The sequence below is a fragment of the Bombina bombina genome, chromosome 5, assembly GCF_027579735.1.
Source record: "Bombina bombina isolate aBomBom1 chromosome 5, aBomBom1.pri, whole genome shotgun sequence".
NCBI lineage: Eukaryota > Metazoa > Chordata > Amphibia > Anura > Bombinatoridae > Bombina > Bombina bombina.
Genome location: NC_069503.1, coordinates 501476060 through 501501895, shown reverse-complemented (window position 1 = coordinate 501501895; position 25836 = coordinate 501476060). Strand labels below are relative to the sequence as shown.

Below are 25836 nucleotides of genomic sequence, written 5' to 3'. Positions count from 1 at the left end.
GAAATTTGTCCTATTAAAATTGTCCACAGAGGATTAGCCCTTCAAAGTGCTGGCTCCTTCCAACTCTAGAAGGCAATATCACTTACCTGTGGATCCAGCTGCAGGGCAGGAACAGCTTCACAGGTGTGACAGATTCACCCTACTTCTGACAGGGACCTGTAGAAAAAAGGAAAACAGAGTAACCAACCCTTGTTTTCTATAGAGGGGTAGCATTTTATTTTGTCCTTTAAAACCAAGAGAATCCCTTAAAAAGTAGAATGCTAGAACCATCAGCATCTGCACCACCACATTATGTTCCAATGCTAACACAATACACAAGATAAAAAATAAGTCACTGATGTGGTCAGTGTGTTGACCATTTTTAAAGAAAACGTGTAAACATTGACAACATTTTAGGAACTATAACTTGCATATGGTACCCTGTCAACAGCTCATTCTTACTTGGCATGATGTCACAAGTTCCCATCAAGGAATAATTGCATGAAGGCGTTTGATCAAGTTCTCTGCAATCTGGAAAATAAAGAGGTAAAAACCCTTAGCGTAATAAGCCAGACAACTTGATACTTTAGGCGCATCAAATGTATAAAGTTAAAGTTGCCTTTTCTATATCTGCATGAAAAAACCCACTAATGTGAAAAGTAAACAAATGTCTTTACATTTGAACAATAGATTAAACAGTTAAACAAAAAGCACATTATGATTTGTGGAATTTTAGTGTTAGGAAAACATACATAAATACTTCACACATGCACAGATATACACATGCCCACGCATCTGCACATGCCCACACATATGCCCATGACAACAGATGCCCACGGGCACACACACATGACTATGCCCACACATTCCTACACCCACACATATGCACAGTCCCACAAATATGCACATGCCCACACCTATGACTGCAACCGTGCCCACACATGACCATCCACTCAAATATGCGCATGCGTACAGATATGCCCACACACCTCACATATTTAAAGCAATAATTAACTGTACGAGTCCTTTCCACAGTTGAAAGGTTCGACTTGCAAAACAAAAACCAAGTAAAAATCATGTAGCAGATGAAAAAGAAGATTTCAGAGATTGAAAATAAAATGGAGGAACCATTAATCGTTTGGTGACTACCTACCCAATTGCTAAGAATTCAGGACACATCCTATCAGCTCATCACATAAGGGAAAAGTGTGCCAAAAGGCAACTTCCCTAACTATACATCGCCATAGGAAATCTGTTACATGCTGAAGATCCAAATGGTAGTGCATGTATGGGGAGACCATTTTTTTTTGGGGGGGGGGACCACCTACCCAATTGCTAAGAATTCACAACACATGCTATGACATCATCACATAAGGGAAAAGTGTGCCAAAGGCAATTTCCCTAACTATGCATGGCCAAAGGAACTGATTTCACTCTGCTTCCACTTCCCATGACCACAGCATGTGGGAACAGACACACTCTGCTCCCACAGCCCATGAACACAGTTGGCAGTCACAGAATAAACTGTTTACCTGCTGACCATGTTGAGAAGATATATCCCTAACTATTTCCCTTAGGCTCAGAGAGATAGCACATGAAGTAAACATTAACACTGGGTCAGTGCTCAAGCCATAAAAGGCATGAGCACCGGGCAAAGAAAATGCCTGATAGATCAGTTTGTGTTTGCATCAGAAAACAGACTTTCAATTTGAAGTCTTTTCAGGTGAGCTGATGTAGCTCATCCATCAAGGTTGGGCTTCTGTAACATACGGAAGAGCCAAACGGTAAATAATTGAAAGTCTGTTTGATTATGCAAATACAAACTGAAGGATTTCCAGATAATTGTTTCATCAAGGTCTCATATCGTCTGTAGCAGGATTGTCAGATTCAAGCAGCAAATCAGAACAAGAGGTACAAGAATTGATCAATCAGGACACGTTCACAACATTGAAGCATAAGATATAGGAAAGGCAACAGTAGCTCCAGTCTGTCCTTACCTGTAAGTCGTACCGATAAGCTTGTAGTCTTCCACTTCTACGCAAACTTTGTACAACAATCATACACCACACCGTGTTATTGTATTGAGTGGACATCATCTAGTGATAGCATTTCTATTGCGAAAACAGCTAAGGTGAAGTGAGCTCTTTTCACAATATGGCCTCTCTCCTCACATCGTAAAATCTGTTGAGAAAAAAACAAAGCTTTTAGGTTTGTAGAGCAGTTACCAATATCATGAAATATAAACCTACAAAGTTCTTTATACACTAGTTCTCTTTCTACAGTCAGTAATCCTCTATTCTTTTAAAGGGGCATATATCTTAATATATCGACAATTAAAGGGACATGAAAGTCAGAATTAAACTTTCCTGGTTCAGATAGAGCATGCAATTTTAGGACATTTTACTGTTTACTTCTATAACCAAATTTACTTAATTTTTTTATGCTATCCTATATTGAAACGCTTAACTAGGTAGGCTCAGGAGCAGCAATGCACTACTGTAGGCTAGGAGGTAATTGGTGGATTCACACGTGTGCATCTTGTCATTGTATGTATGTATTGGGAACTTGTAAAGCGCGGCTAATCACCCCTAAGGGTCTCAAGGCGCTGCTCATTTTATCGACCTCAGAAGGATGAAAGGCTGAGTGAACCTTGCGGGGGATCGAACCTGCAACCCTTGGGTTGCTACAGAGCTCAGCCACAGTGCCTTAGCATGCTGGGCTATCTGTCCGGTTCACCAGATGTGCTCAGTTATCTCCCAGTAGTGCATTGCTCCTCTGGTAAGCACATAGCTACAAGCGATAGTATAATAAAATGCTAGATACAATAGAGCGTTATCTTTATGCACGTTTATGATTCTTTAAGCATTTAATTACAAAAGGTGCACATATCAAACTTGATACATTCTGCACCTAAAATATTGATCGGTGGTCTCATGCATTAGGAAGTTGCCCATTGCTGGCTTAGGGTAGAGGAGGGAGAGAGGTTAGAAACCTTTAAGTATATTAAAGGGACTTAATAAAGTTGAGGCTAAAGGGTATTTTTCATCAGAAAAAGGTGTCATGAGTTCAAGGATAGCAGGTTCAGAAGTAATTTACAGAAAATGAAGAGGGGGCTCAAGGTTTTTGTTAGGAAGCCCAGGTAGCAGGCTTAATCCTAAATGGACGCGGTTCCCAGAACCAGCAGCAGTCAGGCTGGGCTACTCAGAGAGCTTCTTTGCACAAGGATTATCAGATCTAACATATACCACATATCAGACTGAGTGCTCGTCCTACTGCCATGTACGTGCGATGCTGGTGTAATACTTTTGGAGTAGAAATTGTGTTTCTCTGATCCTCACAAAAGAGGCCAAAAAGCAAATTCTGTAAGCAAGGCTTTCTGAAAAATACTGCAAAGCGAAGAGCTGGCTTAAAAGGACAAACATTTTCCTTTATGATTCAGCTAGAGAGCATACAATTTTAAACAACAGTTTCACAACACTGCTATACATTAGTAAGAGCACTAAATAGCAGCACATGTAGTGCACCAGACAAGAGAACAAAGCAAATTTGATAATTTTTTAAAATTGAAATCTCTATCTGAATCATGAAAGTAAATTTTTGGGTTTCATGTCCCTTTAAATAATTTGCAACATGGGGGCGGAGCTAACTAGAGAACAGAGCAGACGTGTCTATATAGAGCTCCTGGAGCCCATAGTGATTAAAACCTAAAAAACTTGCTTTTTCTACTTAACTCCCGATTAGGTTTGCTCCATCTACACTCAGCACCTGATTGAGCTCTCGGCTGGGACCCTTTCCCCTTTTTGCTGGACTTTTTCCCCATCTCTGGGCACAACACGGCACTGCCTTATCTTCTACTAGCCCACATCCCGGCACCAGACCCCGAGGACCAGTACTGCGCTGCCGCATTAGCGGAGACCATTTGGCATTTTTACTAGCTTGCCCAGCTGCTCACCTGCCTCCGACCGCAGAAGACCTAGCCCTAAGAAGAAACGGTCCGGCGGTGAAAGGGCGCGAACAGCGCCATTACCTGTGACGTCACCGGACCGCGTCCCAGGAGAAACATCTACCGCCGGAGCTCCAATTACCCGGCGGCCCAACTACCTGACAGCTACTGGGGGCAATTGAGAACCTTTAGCGGTGGCGGCTTTACTCACCTAGCAGGCCGATAACAGACTGCATCGGCTGTGAACCAGAGCCCTACCTAGCACTCCCATTACCACGTGGCCGTCACTGCAAAGGTAAGCCTCAGCACCAAGTCCCCCCCTGGACCCCTGAAAGCCTAATAAACTATAAAACCACCGGTCCTGTAGTTAACACTGTGCCAGAGGCCCATTAGCTGGCAGACCTATTTGAGGCCTGTTGTTTGATTGACTGCTCAAATCAAGTCCCAAGAACAAGCGGAGATCATTCCCAACTCTGCCTCTAAATAAAAACTACCCTGCAGCAACCTGCTGACACTGATATACCTCCCAGCTTAGGGACCTTATACTGAGCACTGAACACCCACAATTGGCTTGAGGCCTAGAGACTGTGCTGACCTACTAAACCAGATATTCCTCATCTACTTCTGGCACTGACTATATTCAGCACACAGAGTATGCTTACAAGATCCTGCTGACACAGAGACTCCCTACAGCACTACAAACTGCTTGGATCTCAAGGCCCTGTCATAACTCAGGATTCAAGATCCCTGCCTAGTTCTCAGACAAACACAGCCCTATAGTGTCTCTCCCCCTCCTTTCCCACTCTGCCTCCCAGGGTGGGTCATATCCTACATCCTTTTCCCGGCTGGGCCCAGTGGTGGCAATTTTCTCCCCAGGGGAGAGACACATTTTGTCAGGACTTGCTATTACAAGGAGACATCTGATATCTACACTCCTACCTAGTTCCACCGTAGCTCACTGCTAACACAGCCTGTAAAATAACTTTTTCCAGTTGTTTAATATACGTAACGCAACCATGATGTGCTAAGCCCTGAGGCGCCCCTCCCTGCCGGTGTCAACCAGTTGATTTTGCCAGGTCTCCCTCCAGTGACCCTCTCCCTATATAATACCTCTTAACGCATCGCCCATCATTGGCTGCAGCCCAGACTTATAATATCGCAACAATCCAAGAGGAACACCCTATATCTGGCCTCAAAGTTATTCTACAACTCAGAAAAGTGAGCTACAGCAGGCACGCTAGGTACTGGGACACATCTCTATCAACACATCCCAGAGCCCACCTGCCCTAAGCCTACTCCCTGGAGTTCTCCTGAGATAGTATAAAATAGGGTTACAAGTGAAATAGAATGTAAATTACACCCTGGAAAGTCCTTTTACTGGGGGAACCGAAAGCTGTCAAATATAATGATCATAACACTAATATAACTCATATCATGCTCTGAAGATCGACAAGCATACCTCTTGTTATCCTAAATGAGCTGCCTTCCCAAGGAAAACATCTAAAACCGAATCTGGGTTATCCTAATCTACATACAAGCACACATACTGTAAGACTTGCAGTCCAAAAGAAAACAATCACTCTAGAAGATAGCAAAGTCTTCCCTATCAGTAAAAACTACCACTCTGTTGGCTGTATCTGCGGTACAACAGGATGACCACTAAAAGACTCACCAAGGGAGACAAAACAATCAAAACAACGGCTGTGTCCACGTTCTTTAAGCCATCTCAGACAGCTAAACACTTGACAGATACAGAAGTGGAGGAGGAGCTGGACACCGACCATCAACAATCCCCACAAGACAAAAGTCCGTTGACAAAAGCTGACCTCAGAAATTTAGTATCTAAACAGGACATTGCAGAGAATTTTGACAGGCTATGGGAGAAAATTGACAATATTCACTCATCTGTGACCAGTAGCCTATCTGAAATCAAATCCGATCTACAAGAGATGGGCAACAGGATTGAAACACTGGAAGATCAAAAGGACTCCATGGTGGAACAAATGGACGAAATGTCCCAAACCATGTCTTCACAACAACAATTATTGGAGGATTTCCAGGATAAAATGGAAGACCTTGAGAACAGGAGCAGGAGGAATAACATACGACTTAAGGGAGTTCCTGAGGAGGTGGGCCCCACAGACATCCCAAGTTATCTTGCCCAACTCTTCATCCAAATCACAAATTCCCCAACTGACTATGTCTTTCATCTAGAAAGAGCACACAGGGCACTAAAAGCTAAACCTAAACCAGGCCTGCCCCCAAGGGACATAATAATAAAATTTACTTTCTTCCCGGACAAGGAAAAAGTCCTGCAAGCAGCAAGGAAAAACCCAACTTATAAACACCATGGCAACGTCATACAATTCTATCAGGACCTCAGTGTCAGGACACTACAAAGAAGAGGATCCCTACGCCCTCTTACCACTATGCTCAGAAAACATCAAATCCCATATAGATGGGGGTTTCCGTTTGCCCTACATATTATAAAAGATTCCAAAACAATCACACTTAAAGACCCTGAGGACATTCCTGAGATCTGCAAGATTCTATCACTAGAGACACCCAATATTCCAAACTTGGCATTAAATCAAGAGAAAATCAGAGACCTAGCCAAGCACCCAGATTCTCTAAAATGGCAGACTATCAATCATAAAAAGTAAAAAATTAAGGAAACAAGGGGGAAAACCTCCTAGATGGTATACTGTTCCTATCATAGATGTAGGAATACGAATTCTACTTCTTGTGGAGCCTGAGAACCAGAAAGGTCGATGTAGGAAACAATAGCCAAAGATAGCTTTTGATAACCTTGAAAGCACCTGAAACTCCAACTCTCTGGACTCTTCCTAAATGTCACTCAGAGACTCCTGTTAAATTTTACTTCCAGAAAGTTATCAGACGTTATGGAAATTTAATTTCCCCCAGGACAATTTAATATTTTCTTAGTTCTTGTTTACCACTATAATACCTAGTAGACTTACTCCTAGGGGTTCTTTTGTTGAAGACTCCGAAGTACTGTTTGTTATGTTATTAACATTGTCTTTCTTTCCTAGCTTCCCTCCCATCCCCAGTGACGACACAACGCTACCCACCAATTTCATTCCAGGTCAACTACAATCGGTAATGCCAGGTTTACAACCCGGAGACTCTCAGGTAATAACAATCTCTCTACACCAATCCAATACAGACACATTAACATGATCCCCCAAATAAAACTAATTTCCCATAATGTGAGGGGACTAAATACGAATATAAAAAGACGAATGGCGATGACACAATACACCTTTTTACACACCAACATCTTATTTCTCCAGGAGACCCACCTACTCAAAGACAATATCCCAAAGTATTGGGCAAAAAATTTTAATACCCACTTTCACTCAACAGCCACGTCCAAAAAACGGGGCACATCCATCCTCATCCATTCTTCACTTAATTTCAAACAAGAAGACACTATTGCAGATACTGAAGGGAGGTACATAATAGTAAAAGGTAGAATTTCCGACTCAGAAATCACCCTATGCAATGTTTATGCACCGAATGAGAATCAGCACAGCTTCTTCCAGCATATCTCACACTTACTTACGCAATGGTCCCACACCAAAATATTTATAGCAGGAGATTTCAACATTACCATGAGAGCCATTAACCCAACTGAATCCAAACCCTTAACCAATAAACAAAACAGACACAATCGCATTGTCAAATCAATTCAGGAACATCTACTGCCTCATTCTCTCATAGAAACCTGGACAACACTATATGGCTTGACCAATGACACCACATTTTACTCAGCAGCACATAAATCCTACATTAGATTACATATATGTTAGTCAGATACTACAACCTTTATTGCACAACTCCCAGATACACCCTTGCGTGTGGTCAGACCACTCGATTCTCACTCTACAGGTAGAGGGTTTATGTGACCCACATAGAAGCAAAACTTGGACTTTTGACAAGTCGTATATCAGAGACCCCCAAACACATGACAAGATACTGAAATTACTAACTGAATACTGGCATATAAATGTAGACACAGCAACAAATCTAGGGATTACATGGGCGGCTCATAAAGCGGTCCTAAGGGGGATACTCATTAAGGAAAAAGCGCAGCAAATTAGAAAATATAGACAACAACTAAAACAATTCTATGCAGAGATTGAGGAATTGGAAAGACGACATAAACTCACTAAGACAAAAACCTCTGCAACTGCTCTCCACCTGAAAAAAACAGCACTAGCCACACTTCTACATTCACAAGCTACTAGAACAATACAACACCAACAATCACAATATTTCATATTCGCTAATAAGCCTGATAGATTCATGGCACATAAAATTCGAAAACGCTGCAAAGCCTCAGTAATCTCTGCGATTGAGACAACCCACAACACAGTAACCTCACACCCACAAGAAATTGTAGATACCTTCGCAGCATATTACGGTGCCCTATACGATGGGAAAAAGGTCCTACACAACACAGACATAGAAACACTCACCTCAACTTTCTTCAATCACAACTTACTGCAAACTATATCTAAAGAACAGTTGGAGTCTCTGAATTCCCCCATATCCACTATGGAAGTACTGGGGGCTATCAAAGACCTTAAACCAGGAAAAGCGGCGGGCCCAGATGGCTTTCCAGGCGACTATTATAAATTGTTTAAAGTGACGCTAGTTCCACATCTTGTTAAACTCTGTAACTATCTCATGGAAGGGGGGGCCATCCCACCTGAGCTCCTGGCAGCGAAGATAGTTGTAATACCCAAACCAGGGAGGGATCACAAGAAATGCCAAAATTACCGCCCAATATCCCTGATTAACCAGGATCTTAAGATCTTTACAAAGATATTAGCAAACAGATTAAAACATATCATACCACACCTGGTCCACCCAGACCAGGTGGGTTTTATCAAAGGTAGGGAAGCCCCAGACAATATCCGCAAAGTCACCAACTTAATCCAGACCTTAAAAGAAACACGAACGCCTTCTCTGCTCTTATCGTTGGATGCGGAGAAGGCGTTTGATAGAATTGACTGGAAATATATGTTCTTAGTAATGCACAAAATGGGGTTTGAGGGGGCATTCATTAAAGCATTGCAAGCTGTTTATTCTATACCAGGAGCTCAGGTTTCATCGGCAGGATACAAATCACAGCCCTTCCCAATTCGTAACGGGACTAGACATGGTTGCCCTTTGTCTCCATTACTTTTCGCTCTCTGCATGGAACCCCTAGCCGCCAAAATTCGCTCACAAGTAGACATTTCGGGAGTTAAGCTAGCTGGGAGGGAACATAAGTTGGCTTTGTTCGCGGACGACATTTTGTTGACTGTGACTAAACCCTTAATATCGCTACCCAACCTTTACCAAACTTTAACAACATTTTCTGCCATATCGGGATTCAAAATAAACGCAGAAAAATGTGAAGCCCTACCTATTGCGTTCCCCCAATTGACTCAGACGTTATTAGAAACTAACTTCAACTTTAAATGGATGAAACATTCCCTAAAATACCTTGGGATTTATCTTCCTTCCTGCCCCTCACAACTATACAAAGTAAACTATATCCCATTGTTCAAACAAATTAAAAAAGATCTATCAAAGTGGAAAACTTATAAATTTTCATGGCTAGGTAGAATGGCCGCGGTTAAGATGACAATCTTACCAAGGATCCTATATCTTTTTAGGACGCTCCCTATCCAAATTGTAAAGACAGACATAGATTCACTACAAAAAGAGATACTAATGTATATTAGAGGAGACAAAACGAACAGGATTGCTAAGTCAATCCTGACCAGACACAAGACACTGGGAGGTATCGGGGCCCCTAATTTAATGGAATATTACCACGCGGCCAGATTAGCGCAAGACAGTCTATTGCTAAAAAGAAATAGGGAAATTATCTGGCCGACCCTAGAAACAACGCTGGGTGGACGGGAGGAAATTGACTCCATTATTTGGGACCCTGAGAAAACACAATCCAAACAAGAACCATATAGGCCTTACACTACAAACCTCACAATAGCCACCTGGAAGAAAGCAAGAACCAAATACGACCTTATCCCACAGTATTCCTTATACATCCCGATAAAATATATCTTGCCCAGGGAACTCTGGGATCAGCTACAGAAATGGGAAAATAAGGGTCTCTATAGAGTGGCAGACTTTATTGAGGGAGGAACTACACTCACATTTAATAAACTTCAAGATAAACTAACCCCCTTAAAATTGAGATGGTATCTGTACCTACAGATACACTCAGCCACCCAGACATATCTGAAACACCCAAGAAATAAGAATACCACACCACTAGAACACCTATGCAAAACTGAAGAACGAGATAAACATACTATTTCTATTCTCTATACAAATATTCAAGTATCACAGAATAATACCAAGACCTCTGCTATGATGGCTTGGGAAAGAGATCTACACATTTCCAAGGAAACTAAAGAGTGGGAAATAATATTTCAGAAGGCAGAGAAGGGACTCATAAGTGTAGATCTTAAGGAGAACATAATCAAGACTATACACCGATGGTATCTAACACCCGTAAGAACAGCACATATACATACACAGGGCAGTCCCTTATGTTACAGAGGATGTGGAGAAATAGGAACATACAAGCATATGTGGTGGGATTGCAAAGAAATCACAGGGATATGGAAACAACTATCATTCTTCCTTAGTGGCATATTGAACGAAAATATAGATCTAACCATCCAACAGGCCCTCCTACACATACAAATTAGTAAACTTAATAAACATATCAACACATTTATTAGGATAGTGTGTACTGTCACAAGAACATGCATAGCCAGGCATTGGAAGACAGGTAGCCCAACCTGGACAGAAATTTTCAATAAAATTCAATATACATATAATATGTATGAGCTGGCATCACACTCCCTAGACAATAGAGAGACCGTACTAGCGATATGGTATTACTGGATAGCTAAATAAAACTTGGAAATACAAAACTCAAGAAAGTTATTTCAGCTTCTACGAAACACTTCACAAAAATCAAACTCAGTTGTGTCGTCACTCCCCCCCCTCCCCTCCCTTCCCCTTTTCATACCTGATTTATATAACTTTACCTCCTCAGGATGTTATAATTTGTTAAAGTTTAATTCTGTTGAGTTAGGGTAATTGACCCCAGAAGCCTTGAAACTTTTAACGTAACTCAACGACAGGTTAATATGGAAGCTGGATTAGATAAATGCTCTACTCCTTAAAAGAGACTACTTGGCATCAAGGAAGATATTTGAATAAACCATCACACGAAAAAGATGACCTCTGAAATCCACCAATTATCTCTCAGGGCAGAACCCAAAAGGACATTTAAATATAACTGGAAATGAGTAGAACATGACAAAATTTAGTTTATTAACTAAACTGTTTATGACATAAATAATGTTATACTGGTTGCTTGCTTCCTAACCTACATGTAGAGGAAGGTATGGTTGTACTTGTTTTATCGTTTTAAAATAATGACAATAAAAAATATTCAAACATAAATAATTTGCAACATTTTGAAGAGAAGGGGGGGGGGAGCCCTAGGTTACAGAATTGATTACGTCCTCTAGATATTGTGGAACCAGCACACTTATGACACAAAAACAGTGTGATGCTTACTTAAAAAGGACAAGATATTGTAAAATTATATTCCCCTTAATGTGTTTCTAATGACTTGTTATAAAATGTATAAAATGTTGAGAAATAGATATTTTAGATTTATTTTTGTATTTGAAGTAATTGGTTTGTTCTTTGAAACCACAACCCATCAAAATAGGTGGAGCATGCACGGAAATCAGATAGCCTTAATATATCACTTTCTGTACACACGTACTTTATATTTTCTCTGTAAGCCAAAACCCAATATTAAGAACAATTGTAAGTTAACATTTTACTGCTTATTTCTTTTACCTCCCACTTGGAGTGTAATTTCTTCTGCTGGATAGGGTTACACAGGTTTTCTTTAACCTCTACGTAAAGGGACAGTCTACTCCAGATTTGTTATTGTTTATTACCCATTCCCCAGTTTTGCATAACCAACTGTTATATTAATATATATTACCTCTGTAATCCCCTTGTACTAAGCCTCAGACTGCCCCCTTAGTTGAGTTCTTTTAACAGACTTGCATTTTAGCCAATCAATGCTGACTCATAATTAACTCAACAGTAGTGAGCACAATGTTATCTATATGGCACACATGAACTAGCACTATCTAGCTGTAAAAAAAAAACAGTCAAAATACAATGAGATAAGAGGTGGCCTTTAACCCCTTAATGACAAAGGACGTGCAGGGTACGTCCTCCAAAAAAATGTCCTTAATGACCAAGGACGTACCCTGCACGTCTTTGAAAGCAGTGGAAGCGATCCTGATCGCTTCCAGCTGCTTTCATGTTATTGCAGTGATGCCTCGATATAGAAGCATCCTGCAATAACTTTTTTAAGCAGTCCGATGCAGAGAGAGCCACTCTGTGGCCCTCTCTGCATCGGCTATTGATGGCTATGATCGTTGGTGGGTGGGAGCGTGTCCAGGGGGGCGAGTGGGTGGCCATCAGTAGAGGAGGGGGGCGGGATCGCATGCGGGTGCGCGAGCACGTGTACGGGAGCGTGCGCGCGTGTGCACGGGAGCGTGCGCGCGTGCACGTGTGAAACTGGCCATAAGCATTTAAGTTGAAGAGGCACAAGGTGGGACTCAGTGGGAGAGAGGGTGGGAATAAAAAATATTAATGATCTGGGAGAGGGTGGGGGGTTGGGTGTTAAGGGGGGTAAGCTACACTACAGAAAGACTTAAAATAAACATTTGATTTAAAACTGGGTACTGGCAGACAGCTGCCAGTACCCAATATGGTGCACAATAAGGCAGAGGAGGGGGGTAGAGAGCTGTTTGGGGGGGGGGTCCTACACAGCAGAATTAATATTTTTTTTAAAACAAAAAAAAAAAACTTTTATTTTAGTACTGGCAGACTTTCTGCCAGTACTTAAGATGGCGGGGACAATTGTGGGGTGGGGAGTGAAGACAGCTGTTTGGGAGGGATCAGGGGGTGTGATGTGTCAGGTGGGAGGCTGATCTCTACACTAAAGCTAAAATTAACCCTGCAAGCTCCCTATAAGCTACCTAATTAACCCCTTCACTGCTAGCCATAATACACGTGTGATGCGCAGCAGCATTTAGCGGCCTTCTAATTACCAAAAAGCAACGCCAAAGTCATATATGTCTGCTATTTCTGAACAAAGGGGATCCTAGAGAAGCATTTACAACCATGTGTGCCATAATTGCACAAGCTGTTAGTAAATAATTTCAGTGAGAAACATAAAATTGTGAAAAAAATTAGCTTTTTTTTCAATTTGATCGCATTTGGCGGGGAAATGGTGGCATGAAATATACCAAAATGTGCCTAGATCAATACTTGGGGTTGTCTACTGCACTACACTAAAGCTAAAATTAACCCTACAAGCTCCCTACATGCTCCCTAATTAACCCCTTCACTGCTGCGCATAATACACGTGTGGTGCGCAGTGGCATTTGGCAGCCATCTAATTACCAAAAAGCAACGCCAAAGCCATATATGTCTGCTATTTCTGAACAAAGGGGATCCCAGAGAAGCATTTACAACCTGTTATGCCATAATTGCACAAGTTGTTTGTAAATAATTTCAGTGAGAAACCTAAAGTTTGTGAAAAAATTTGTGAAAAAGTGAACAATTTTTTTATTTGATCGCATTTGGTGGTGAAATGGTGGCATGAAATATACCAAAATGGGCCTAGATCAATACTTTGGGATGTCTTCTAAAAAAAAAAATATATACATGTCAATTGATATTCAGGGATTCCTGAAAGATATCAGTGTCCCAATGTAACTAGCGCTAATTTTGAAAAAAAGTGGTTTGGAAATAGCAAAGTGCTACTTGTATTTATGGCCCTATAACTTGCAAAAAAAGCAAAGAACATGTAAACATTGGGTATTTCTAAACTCAGGACAAAATTTAGAAACTATTTAGCATGGGAGTTTTTTGGTGATTGTAGATGTGTAACAGATTTTGGGGATCAATGTTAGAAAAAGTGTGTTTTTTCCATTTTTTTCCTCATATATTTTATCATTTTTTTTTATAGTAAATTATAAGAAATGATGAAAATAATGGTATCTTTAGAAAGTCCATTTAATGGCGAGAAAAACGATATATAATATGTGTGGGTACAGTAAATAAGTAAGAGGAAAATTACAGCTAAACTCAAATACCGCAAAAATGTAAAAATAGCCTTGGTCCCAAACGGACAGAAAATGGAAAAGTGCTGTGGTCATTAAGGGGTTAAAGGGACAGTCAAGTCCAAAAAAAAACCTCATGTTTCAAATAGGGCATGTAATTTTAAACAATTTTCCAATTTACTTTTATCACCAATTTTGCTTTGTTCTCTTGGTATTCTTAGTTGAAAGCTAAACCTAGGAGGTTAATATGCCAATTTCTTAGACCTTGAATGCCATCTCTAATCTAAATTCATTTTTCACCACTAGAGGGCATTAGTTCATGTGTTTCAAATAGATAACATTGAGCTCATGCACGTGAATTTACCATAGAGACAGCTCTGATTGGCTAAAATGCAAGTCTGTCAAAAGAACTGAAATAAAGGGCAGTCTGCTGAGGCTTATATACAAGGTAATTACAGAAGTAAAACGTGTATAATTATAACTGTGTTGGTTATGCAAAACTGGGGAATTGGTAATTAAAGGATTATCTATCTTTTAAAACAACAAAAATTCTGGTGTTGACTGTCCCTTTAAGGGCTTAGAAATTAGCATGGGCGTACCTAGGTTTAGCTTTCTAAAAATACCAAGAGAACTAAGCAAATCTGATAAAAGTAAATTGAAAGTTGTTTAAAATTAGACACCAATTTATGAAAGTTTAATTTTGACTATACTATCCCTTTAAACATGCTATAAAGTAGATGTGACCCAGCACAGCTTTGTTCTAAACTGCACAACACAAGACCTCAGCAAACCACTCTTTAGCCATAAAAAAGTGAATGTAGCTTGCTCGCGCTCTGATCTGGTAGAAAGCTACATTCACTTCTATGGCACGATCGGGCGCGCTGTGACTAGACAGCGTGCATGTGAAGCACTTTTGAGCAACAAGACCCGCTCAGTAGAACCTTGAGCGGAGTCCACCATTGAAATAAAAATTCTGCAAATGCTTTAGTTTTATAACGCTGCCGCTAAGAATTATGCAGAATTATATAACATTATTTTGTATGTTTACTGTCCCTTTAAAAGGTGCAGTAAATTCAAAATTAAACTTTCATGATTTAAATCGAGCCTGCAATTTTAAACAACTTTCCAATTAATTTCTGTTACCAAATTTGCTTTGTTCTCTTGGTATCTTTTATTGAAGAGTAAAATTAGGTAGGTTTAGGAGTGTGCAGATCTTTAGTACTCTGACATTAATATTTTGCAACATTATTTGTAGCAAAACACTGCTGCCATAGAGTACTAAAGACACGTGCACACTCCTGAGCTCTTATGAGCCTACCTAGTTTTACTCTTCAATAAAAGATACCAAGAGAACAAAGCAAACTTGATAACAGAAGTACACTGGAAAGTTGTTTAACATCGCATGTTCTAAGCCATGATAGTTTAATTTTGACATTACTGTCTCTTTAACGACCACAATGGACCCTGTATGTCACTGGTCGTTAAGGTTTTTTTTCAGGACATAATAGCATTAGTCTAGCAAGAACACGCTATTAATGCCCTCCCTCCAGCAGGCTTTGTGGAATAGAACAGTCTCAACGCTGGTGGCAAGACCGCGCTGTAAAACAATCAAGTCCCAAAAAAAGACCAGTGACATACTGGATTTACAAACACTACACTTAAGGGGCTAAATAAATAGAACGGTTAAACAGAAATGTGCAAAACATGCTTAAAAGGACATGAAAACCATATTATTTCTATCACAATTTAGAAAGGGAATGCAATTTTAAACAACTTTCTAATTTACTTCTATTATGTTATTTGCTTCATTCTCTTGATATACATTGCTGAAAAGCATATCTAGATAGGCTCAGTAGCTGCTGATTGGTTGCTGCACATAGATGCCTTGTGTGATTGGCTCACCCATATGCATTACTATTTTTTCAACAAAGCACATCTAAAGAATGAAGCAAATTAGAAAATAGAAGTAAATTGGAATGTTGTTTAAAATTGTATTCTCTATCTGAATCATGAAATCATTTTCTGGGGTTTAGTGTCCCTTCAAACAGTATGAACTTTACTGGATGGATTTAAAGTGATGTGAACCCCCAAATGTATATTCCATGATAGGAGCACGCAATTCTAAACAACTTTTGGTTTTACTTTTATTAATTTTTCTTCAATCTATTGGTATCTTTTTATAAAAAGCAGGGATGTATGCTTAGGAGCCAGTCCTTTTCTGGAGCACTATATGGCAGCAGTTTTGCAAGAATGTTATCCATTTGCAAGAGCACTAGATGGCAGCACTATGTCCTGCTATGTAGAGCTCCAGATGCCTGAATCAGTAAAACATAATATAAGAATTTACCTGATAAATTCATTTCTTTCATATTGGCAAGAGTCCATGAGCTAGTGACGTATGGGATATACATTCCTACCAGGAGTGGCAAAGTTTCCCAAACTTCAAAATGCCTATAAATACACCCCTCACCACACCCACAATTCAGTTTAACGAATAGCCAAGAAGTGGGGTGATAAAGAAAGGAGTAAAAAGCATAAACAAAGGAATTACAATAATTGTGCTTTATACAAAAAAAATCATAACCACCATAAATAGGGTGGGTGTCTCATGGGCTCTTGCCAATATGAAAGAAATGAATTTATCAGGTAAATTCTTACATAAATTATGTTTTCTTTCATGTATTTGGCAAGAGTCCATGAGCTAGTGACGTATGGGATAGCAATACTCAATATGTGGAACTCCATGCAAGAGTCACTAGAGAAGGAGGGATAAAAAAATAAAGACAGCCAATTCCACTGAAAAAATTAATCCACAACCCAAATCATAAATTTTAATCTTTATAATGGAAAAGAAAAAAACTGAAATTATAAGCAGAAGAATCAAACTGAAACAGCTGTCTGAAGAACTTTTCTACCAAAAACTGCTTCTGAAGAAGAAAAAAAACATCAAAATGGTAGAATTTAGTAAAAGTATGCAAAGAAGACCAAGTTGCTGCTTTGCAAATCTGATCAACTGAAGCTTCATTCTTAAAAGCCCAGGAAGTGGAAACTGACCTAGTAGAATGAGCTGTAATCCTCTGAGATGGGGCTTGACCCGACTCCAAATAAGCGTGATGAATCAAAAGCTTTAACCAAGATGCCAAAGAAATGGCAGAAGCCGTCTGACCTTTCCTAGAACAAGAACATATAACAAATAGACTAGAAGTCTTCCTGAAATCTTTAGTAGCTTCAACATAATATTTCAAAGCTCTCACCACATCCAAAGAATGTAAAGATCTTTCCAAAGAATTCTTAGGATGGGGACACAAAGAAGGAACAAGAATTTCCCTACTAATGTTGTTAGAATTCACAACTTTAGGTAAGAATTTAAATGAAGTCCGCAAAACTGCCTTATCCTGATGAAAAATCAGAAAAAGGAGACTCACAAGAAAGAGCAGATAATTCAGAAACTCTTCTAGCAGAAGAGATGGCCAAAAGAAACAACACTTTCCAAGAAAGCATTTTAATGTCCAAAGAATGCATAGGCTCAAATGGAGGAGCCTGTAAAGCCTTCAAAACCAAATTAAGACTCCAAAGAGGAGAGATTGATTTAATGACCGGCTTAATACGAACGAAAGCCTGTACAAAACAATGAATATCAGGGAGTTTAGCAATTTTTCTGTGGAATAATACAGAAAGAGCAGAGATTTGTCCTTTCAAGGAACTCACAGACAAACCCTTTTCCAAACCATCCTGAAGAAACTAAAATTCTAGGAATTCTAAAAGAATGCCAAGAGAATTTATGAGAACACCATGAAATGTAAGTCTTCCAAACTCGATAATAAATCTTTCTAGACACAGATTTACGAACCTGCAACATAGTATTAATCACTGAATCAGAGAAACCTCTATGACTAAGCACTCAATTTCCATACCTTCAAATTTAATGATTTGAGATCCTGATGGAAAAACGGACCTTGAGATAGTAGGTCTGGCCTTAGTGGAAGTGGCCATGGTTGGCAACTGGACATCCGAACAAGATCCGCATGCCAAAACCTGTGAGCCCATGCTGGAGCCACCAGCAGTACAAATGATTGCTCCATGATGATCTTGGAAATCACTCTTGGAAAAAGAACTAGAGGCGGAAAAATATAGGCAGGTTAACTCCAAGGAAGTGTCAATGCATCCACTGCTTCCGCCTGTGGATCCCTGGACCTGGACAGGTACCTGGGAAGTTTCTCGTTTAGATGAGATGCCATCAGATCTATTTCTGGAAACCCCCACATCTGAACAATTGAAAAAACACATCTGGGTGAAGAGACCACTCTCCCAGATGTAAAGCTTGACGACTGAGATAATCCGCTTCCCAATTGTCTACACCTGGGATATGCACTGCAGAATTAGACAGGAGCTGGATTCTGCCCAAACATGTATCCGGGATACTTCTTTCACAGCTTGAGGACTGCGAGTCCCACCCTGATGATTGACATACGCCACAGTTGTGACATTGTCTGTCTGAAAACAAATAAATGGCTCTCTCCTCAATAGAGGCCAAAACTGAGGAGCTCTGAGAATCGCACAGAGTTCCAAAATATTGATTGGTAATCTTGCCTCTTGAGAATTCCAAACCCCTTGTGCTGTCAGAGATCCCCAGACAGCTCCCCAATCTGAAAGACTGGCATCTGTTGTGATCACAGTCCAGGTTGGATGAACAAAAGAGGCCCCTTGAACTATACGATGGTGATCTAACCACCAAGTCAGAGATAGTTGAACATTGGGATCTAAGGATATTAATTGTGATATCCTTGTATAATCCCTGCACCATTGGTTCGGCATACAAAGCTGAAGAGGTCTCATGTGAAAACGAACAAAGGGGATCGCGTCCGATGCTGCAGTCATGAGACCTAAAACCTCCATGCACATAGCTACTGAAGGGAATGATTGAGACTGAAGGTTCCGACAGGCTGCAACCAATTTCAGACGTCTCTTGTCTGTTAGAGACAAAGTCATGGACACTGAATCTATTTGGAAACCTAAAAAGGTTACCCTTGTCTGAGGAATCAAATAACTTTTTGGTAAATTGATCCTCCAACCATGTTTTTGAAGAAACAACACTAGTTGATTCGTGTGAGATTCTGCAGAACGTAAAGACTGAGCAACTACCAAGATATCGTCCAAATAAGGAAACACAGCAATACCCCGCTCTCTGATTACAGGGAGTAGAGCACCGAGAACCTTTGAAAAGATCCTTGGAGCTGTTGCTAGGCCAAAAGGAAGAGCAACAAATTGGTAATGCTTGTCTAGAAAAGAGAATCTCAGGAACTGATAGTGATCTGGATGAATTGGAATATGAAGATATGCATCCTGTAAGTCTATTGTGGACATATAATGCCCTTGCTGAACAAAAGGCAGAATAGTCCTTATAGTCACCATTTTGAAAGTTGGTACTCTTACATAACGATTCAAGACCTTTAGATCCAGAACTGGTCTGAATGAATTTTCTCTCTTTGGGACAATGAACAGATTTGAATAAACCCCCAGACCCTGTTCCTGAAAAGGAACTGGCACGATTACCCCAGATAACTCCAGGTCTGAAACACACTTCAGGAAAGCCTGCGCTTTCTCTGGGTTCACTGGAATGCGTGAGAGAAAGAAACTTCTCACTGGCAGTCTTACTCTGAAACCTATTCTGTACCCCTGAGAGATAATACTCTGAATCCAACGATTTTGGACTGAATTTATCCAAACATCCTTGAAAAATTTTAATCTGTCCCCTACCAGCTGAGCTGGAATGAGGGCCGCACCTTCATGCGGACTTGGGGGCTGGTTTAGATCTTTTAAATGGCTTGAATTTATTCCAGATTGAGGAAGGCATCCAATTGGAGACAGATTCCTTAGGAGAAGGACTAGGTTTCTGTTCCTTATTCTGTCGAAAGGAACGAAAACGGTTAGAAGCTTTAAATTTACCCTTAGATTTTTTATCCTGAGTCAAAAAATTTCCCTTCCCCCCAGTGACAGTTGAAATTATAGAATCCAACTGAGAACCAAATAATTTATTACCTTGGAAAGAAAGAGCTAGCAATGTCGATTTAGAAGTCATATCAGCATTCCAAGATTTAAGCCATAAAGCTCTTCTAGCTAAAATAGCTAAAGACATATCTAACATCAATCCTGATGATATCAAAAATGGCATCACAAATGAAATTATTAGCATGTTGAATTAGTTTAACAATGCTATACACATTATGATCTGATACTTGTTGCACTAAAGTTTCCAACCAAAAAGTTGAAGAAGCTGCAACATCAGCCAAAGAAATAGCAGGCCTAAGAAGATGGCCTGAACATAAATAAGCTTTCCTTAGAAAAGATTCAAGCTTCCTATCTAAAGGATCCTTAAAAGAAGTACTATCTTCCGTAGGAATAGTTGTACGTTTAGCAAGAGTAGAGATGGCCCAATCAACTTTGGGGATCTTTTCCCAAAACTCCAATCTATCAGTAGGCAAAGGATACAATTTGTTAAACCTTGAAGAAGGAGTAAAATAAGTACCCAGTCTATTCCATTCCTTATAAATCATATCTTGAAATAGCATCAGGAACTGAAAAAAACCTCTGGAATAACTACATGAGGTTTATAAACCGAATTTAAACATTTACTAGTTTTAGTATCGAGAGGACTAGTCTCCTCCATATCTAATGCAATCAACACTTCTTTTAATAATGAACGAAAATACTCCATTTTAAATAAATAAGAGGATTTGTCATTGTCAATATCTGAGGCAGGATCCTCTGAATCAGACAGATCCTCATCAGAGATAGATAAATCAGTATGTTGTCGGTCATTAGAAAATTCATCAACTCTATGAGAAGTTTTAAAAGACCTTTTATGTTTATCAGAAGGTGGAATGGCAGACAAAGCCTTCTGAATGGAGTCAGAAATAAATTCTCTTAAATTTACAGGAATATCCTGAGCATTAGAGGTTGATGGACCAGCAACATGTAATAAACTACTACTGATGGAAACATTCTCTGCATGTAAAAGTTTATCATGACAACTATTACAAACCACAGCTGGAGGAACAGTTACCACAAGTTTACAACAAATGCACTTAGCTTTGGTAGAACCGATATCAGGCAGCAGGATTCCAGTAGTAGATTCTGAGACAGGATCAGATTGAGACATCTTGCAGTATGTAAAAGAAAAAACATATAAAGCAAAATGATCAATTGCCTTATATGACAGTTTCAGGAATGGGAAAAAATGCAAACAAAATAAGCCTCTGACATAGAAAAAAAAGACCAGAAGCAAAAGGAATGAGGTCTTAAATAAAGAATGAAACTCAAGCGTCATAGATGACACAACCTCGAAAAAAGACTCGGCGCCAAGACACCGGAAATGACGAATTTGCATCAACAAACGTAATTTTTCGCGCCAAAAAAGTATCGCGCCAAGAATGACGCAATAAATTATAGCATTTTGCACTCTCGCAAGCCTAATACAGCCCACAATTAGAAAGAGTCAATTTGAAAACCTCAGGTAAAAAAAAATTTTTAAAAGCATTTCCCAGATATGAAACTGACAGTCTGCAAAAAGGAAATATACTGATAAACCTGAATTATGGCAAATATAAGTACAAACATATATTTAGAACTTTATATATAAAGTGCCAAACCATAGCTGAGAGTGTCTTAAGTAAATGAAACATACTTACCAAAAGACACCCATCCACATATAGCAGATAGCCAAACCAGTACTGAAACGAGAATCAGCAGAGGTAATGGTATATAAGAGTATATTGTCGATTTGAAAAGGGAGGTAGGAGATTAATCTCTACGACCGATAACATAGAACCTATGAAATAGGTCCCCATTAGGAAGACCATTGTATTCAATACGTGATACTCCCTTCACATCCCTCTGACATTCACTGTACTCTGAGAGGAACCGGGCTTCAACATGCTGAGAAGCGCATATAAACGTAGAAATCTAGCACAAACTTACTTCACCACCTCCATAGGAGGCAAAGTTTGTAAAACTGAATTGTGGGTGTGGTGAGGGGTGTATTTATAGGCATTTTGAGGTTTAGGAAACTTTGCCCCTCCTGGTAGGATTGTATATCCCATACGTCACCAGCTCATGGACTCTTGCCAATTACATGAAAGAAATACATTTCTTGGGGTTTATATCCCTTTAAAGATAGTGTAATTTACTAGCAGGCTATATATATATATATATATATATATATATATATATATATATATATATATATATATATATGTAATACAACCATTTATTTTAACTCTGGTTATTACTATTGGATAATTCTAGAGACTTTTATAGACAGATTTCTTACACTAAAAAGGTTTACATTTTTTTAACAGAAGATCAAAAAAAAATTTTAAAGGGACATTCCAGACAAAATTGAAATCCCTATAGATACATTTCAGTTTTGAATATAAATGTATTAGCAAAAACGTTTCTAATAAAAGCTAAAGCTGTTTCAAAAGTGTATTTAAGTATGCGCCGTGCACCAGCATTTTAAACACAGCACTTGCTTAGAGAGCCCAAGGTGTTTGTATCATCTGGTTATAACTCAGTTTGTTAATTGCTGACATGATACAAGCTCCACTCGCATTCTGAGCGGCTGCAGTATTTAAAAAGCTGGTGAAGTGAGAATATCTAGCTATGCTTCACGTGCACAGAAAAAGGTTAGCACTAAAACAGTGATAACTTTTACTAGGAGCATTTTTGCCAATACATTTATAGTGTAAATATATACAAATCTATTCCAAGATGTCATTTATCTAGGTGCATTTAAATTTTGTCCGGAATGTCCCTTTAAAAAAAAAAAAAAAGCTGCCTTTTCAAACAGCTGCAATTAATAGCCTAATTATGTTATCACACACAATACACAGTCCATTAACTTAGTACAATGCATTTGTTTTAACTACAAAGCAGTAGCTAATTTACTTAAAAATTAATCACTAAAATCACAATTATTTTATTTGTAATCTCAATTACATATCCAGTCAATACTACACAACACAACTAAAAGAAAGTTTTAAGAACAAATGCATAGAGTTTAACACATTTTACTGTAGGCAATGCCTTTAAATGTTTCTGCAGTGTAAGCTAAACACAAACTATAAGGCAGAACAAACAGGCAAGACATGAACACTTATACACATAAATCTGCAGGAAAAGTGAATAAATGATGCAAAACACATTAAAGGGACAGTCTACTACAGCCATTTTTTGTTGTTTAAAAAAAAGATAGATAATCCCTTTATTACCCATTCCCCAGTTTTGCATAACCAACACTGTTATATTAATATACTTTTACCTTTGTGATTACCTTGTATCTAAGCCTCTGCAGACTGCCCCCTTATCTCAGTGCTTTTGAAAGACAGGCAGTTTAGCCAATCAGTGAAGACTCCTAAATAACTCCATGGGAGTGAGCACAATGTTATCTATATGACACACATGAACTAGTACTGTCTAACTGTGAAAAGCTTTCTAAATGCTCTGAGCTAAGAGGCGGTTTTCAACTGTTTTAGAAATCTAAACCTACCTAGGTTTAGCTTTTCAAAAAATACCACAAAGGGAACAAAGCAAATTTGATGATAAAAGTAAATTCGAAAGTTGTTTAAAATTGCATGCCCTCTCTGAATCATAAACGTTTAATTTGGACTAGACTGTCCCTTTAACATCACGTGCCACATTGTAGCAAAGTATTACACTGCAAAACTCACCAGTAGTTTATTCTCATTCAAATTTTGGCGCAATTTCTGCCTTCCTGTAGCATCTGCCTCTGTGCAGGAAGTAAGTAAGACTCAAATGTGATCATGTGACCTTTTTTTTTTTAACAACATGCTTTATTTATATGTAACACTGCATGATGCAACGTGAATTTCTGATGAAACATCATTTTAGTATGTGTTTCTAGCAGATTTAAAGACATTAAATTATATCTAAGTTAGTTCAGCATTCAAAAGTATTTTCTTGGCTTTATGGCATTTTACTTGAGAAATGGGGGGGGGGGGGAGTCTGAGTACAGATTTGAAAACCAGTGAGATAGAGCATACAATTTTAAACTACTTTCCAATTTACCTTCTATTGTGCAATTTACTTAGTTTTATTGGTATCCTTTGTTGAAAAGAATACATAGGTAGGCTCAGAAGCTGGGTGCTAGCTGCTGATTGGTGGCTGCACAGAAATGCCTCTTATGATTGGCTTATCAATGTGTTCAGCTAGCTCCCACTTGTGCATTGGTGCTCCTTCAGCAAAGGATACTAAGGCAATGAAGCAAAATTAAAGGGACATAATACTCATATGCTAAATCACTTGAAACTGATGCAGTATAACTGTAAAAAGCTGACAGGAAAATATCACCTGAACATCTCTATGTAAAAAAAGGAAGATATTTTACCTCACAGTCTCCTCAGCTCAGCAGAGTAAGTTCTGTGTAAAAAGTTATACTCACCTGCTCCCAGCTGCAGGTAAAAAAAATATAAAAGGAAGAAATGAACAGCAGCCAATCAGCATCAGCAGTGCTGAGGTCATTAACTCTCTTACTGTGATCTCATGAGATTTCACTTAACTCTTATGAGATTTCATGGTAAACTTCCTTAACCCCTTAAGGACAAGGCCGTGTTTCAATTTCCTTCCCTTAAAGGGCCATAATACCCAAATGTTGAAACACTTGAAAGTGATACAGCATAGCTGTAATAAGCCGACTAGAAAATATCACCTGAACATCTCTATGTAAAAAAGAAAGATATTTTACCTCAAAAGTTCCTCGGTAGCCACATCCCATTGTAAAGGACTTCTAAGCAGCAAATCAGTATGTCTGTCCCGGGACAGCGGAAGGAGCGAGCATTCGTGCACTTTCATCTTATTTCCCTATTTAGTGTAAGGAAGTTTACAACGAAATCTCATGAGATGACAGTAAAAGAGTTCATGACCTCAGCACTGCTGATTGGCTGCTGTTCATTTCTTCATTTTTTTTTTCAAATAGCTGCAATTAATAGCCTAATTATGTTATCACACACAATACGCAGTCTATTAACTTAGTACAATGTATTTGTTTTAACTACAAAGCAGTAGCTAATTTACTTAAACATTAATCACTAAAAATCACAATTATTTTCTTTTATTTGTACTCTCAATTACATATCCAGTCAATACTACACAACACAACTAAAGAAACTTCAAGAAATCTTTTGCAAAAGTGTAAGAACAAATGCATAGAATTTAACACATTTTACTGTAGACAATGCCTTTAAATGTTTCTGCAGTGTAAGCTAAATACAAACTATAAGGCATAACAAACAGGCAAGACATGAACACTTATACACATAAATCTGCAGGAAAAGTGAATAAATGATGCAAAACACACATTAAAGGGACAGTCTACTCCAGCCATTTTTTGTTGTTTAAAAAGATAGATAATCCCTTTATTACCCATTCCCCAGTTTTGCATAACCAACACTGTTATATTAATATACTTTTTACCTCTGAGATTACCTTGTATCTAAGCCTCTGCAGACTGCCCCCTTATCTCAGTGCTTTTGAAAGACATGCAGTTTAGCCAATCAGCGCAGACTCCTAAATAACTCCACGGGAGTGAGCACAATGTTATCTATATGACACACATGAACTAGTACTGTCTAACTGTGAAAAGCTTTCTAAATGCTCTGAGCTAAGAGGCGGTTTTCA

At 39.1% G+C, this 25836-nt stretch overlaps 1 long non-coding RNA gene across 1 annotated transcript in view; it reads right to left on the bottom strand.

The window, feature by feature from the left end:
- LOC128659397 (uncharacterized) overlaps positions 1-23945 on the bottom strand; it is an 81332-nt gene extending 57387 nt beyond the window's left edge. Inside the window, exons 1-3 of the long non-coding RNA XR_008402360.1 lie at positions 23871-23945; positions 1977-2160; positions 442-510 (exon numbers count right to left, since the gene is read on the bottom strand). This is a non-coding gene — a long non-coding RNA (uncharacterized LOC128659397). The remainder of the gene's footprint in view (positions 1-441; positions 511-1976; positions 2161-23870) is intronic.
- Between the last annotated feature and the right edge of the window lie 1891 nt (positions 23946-25836).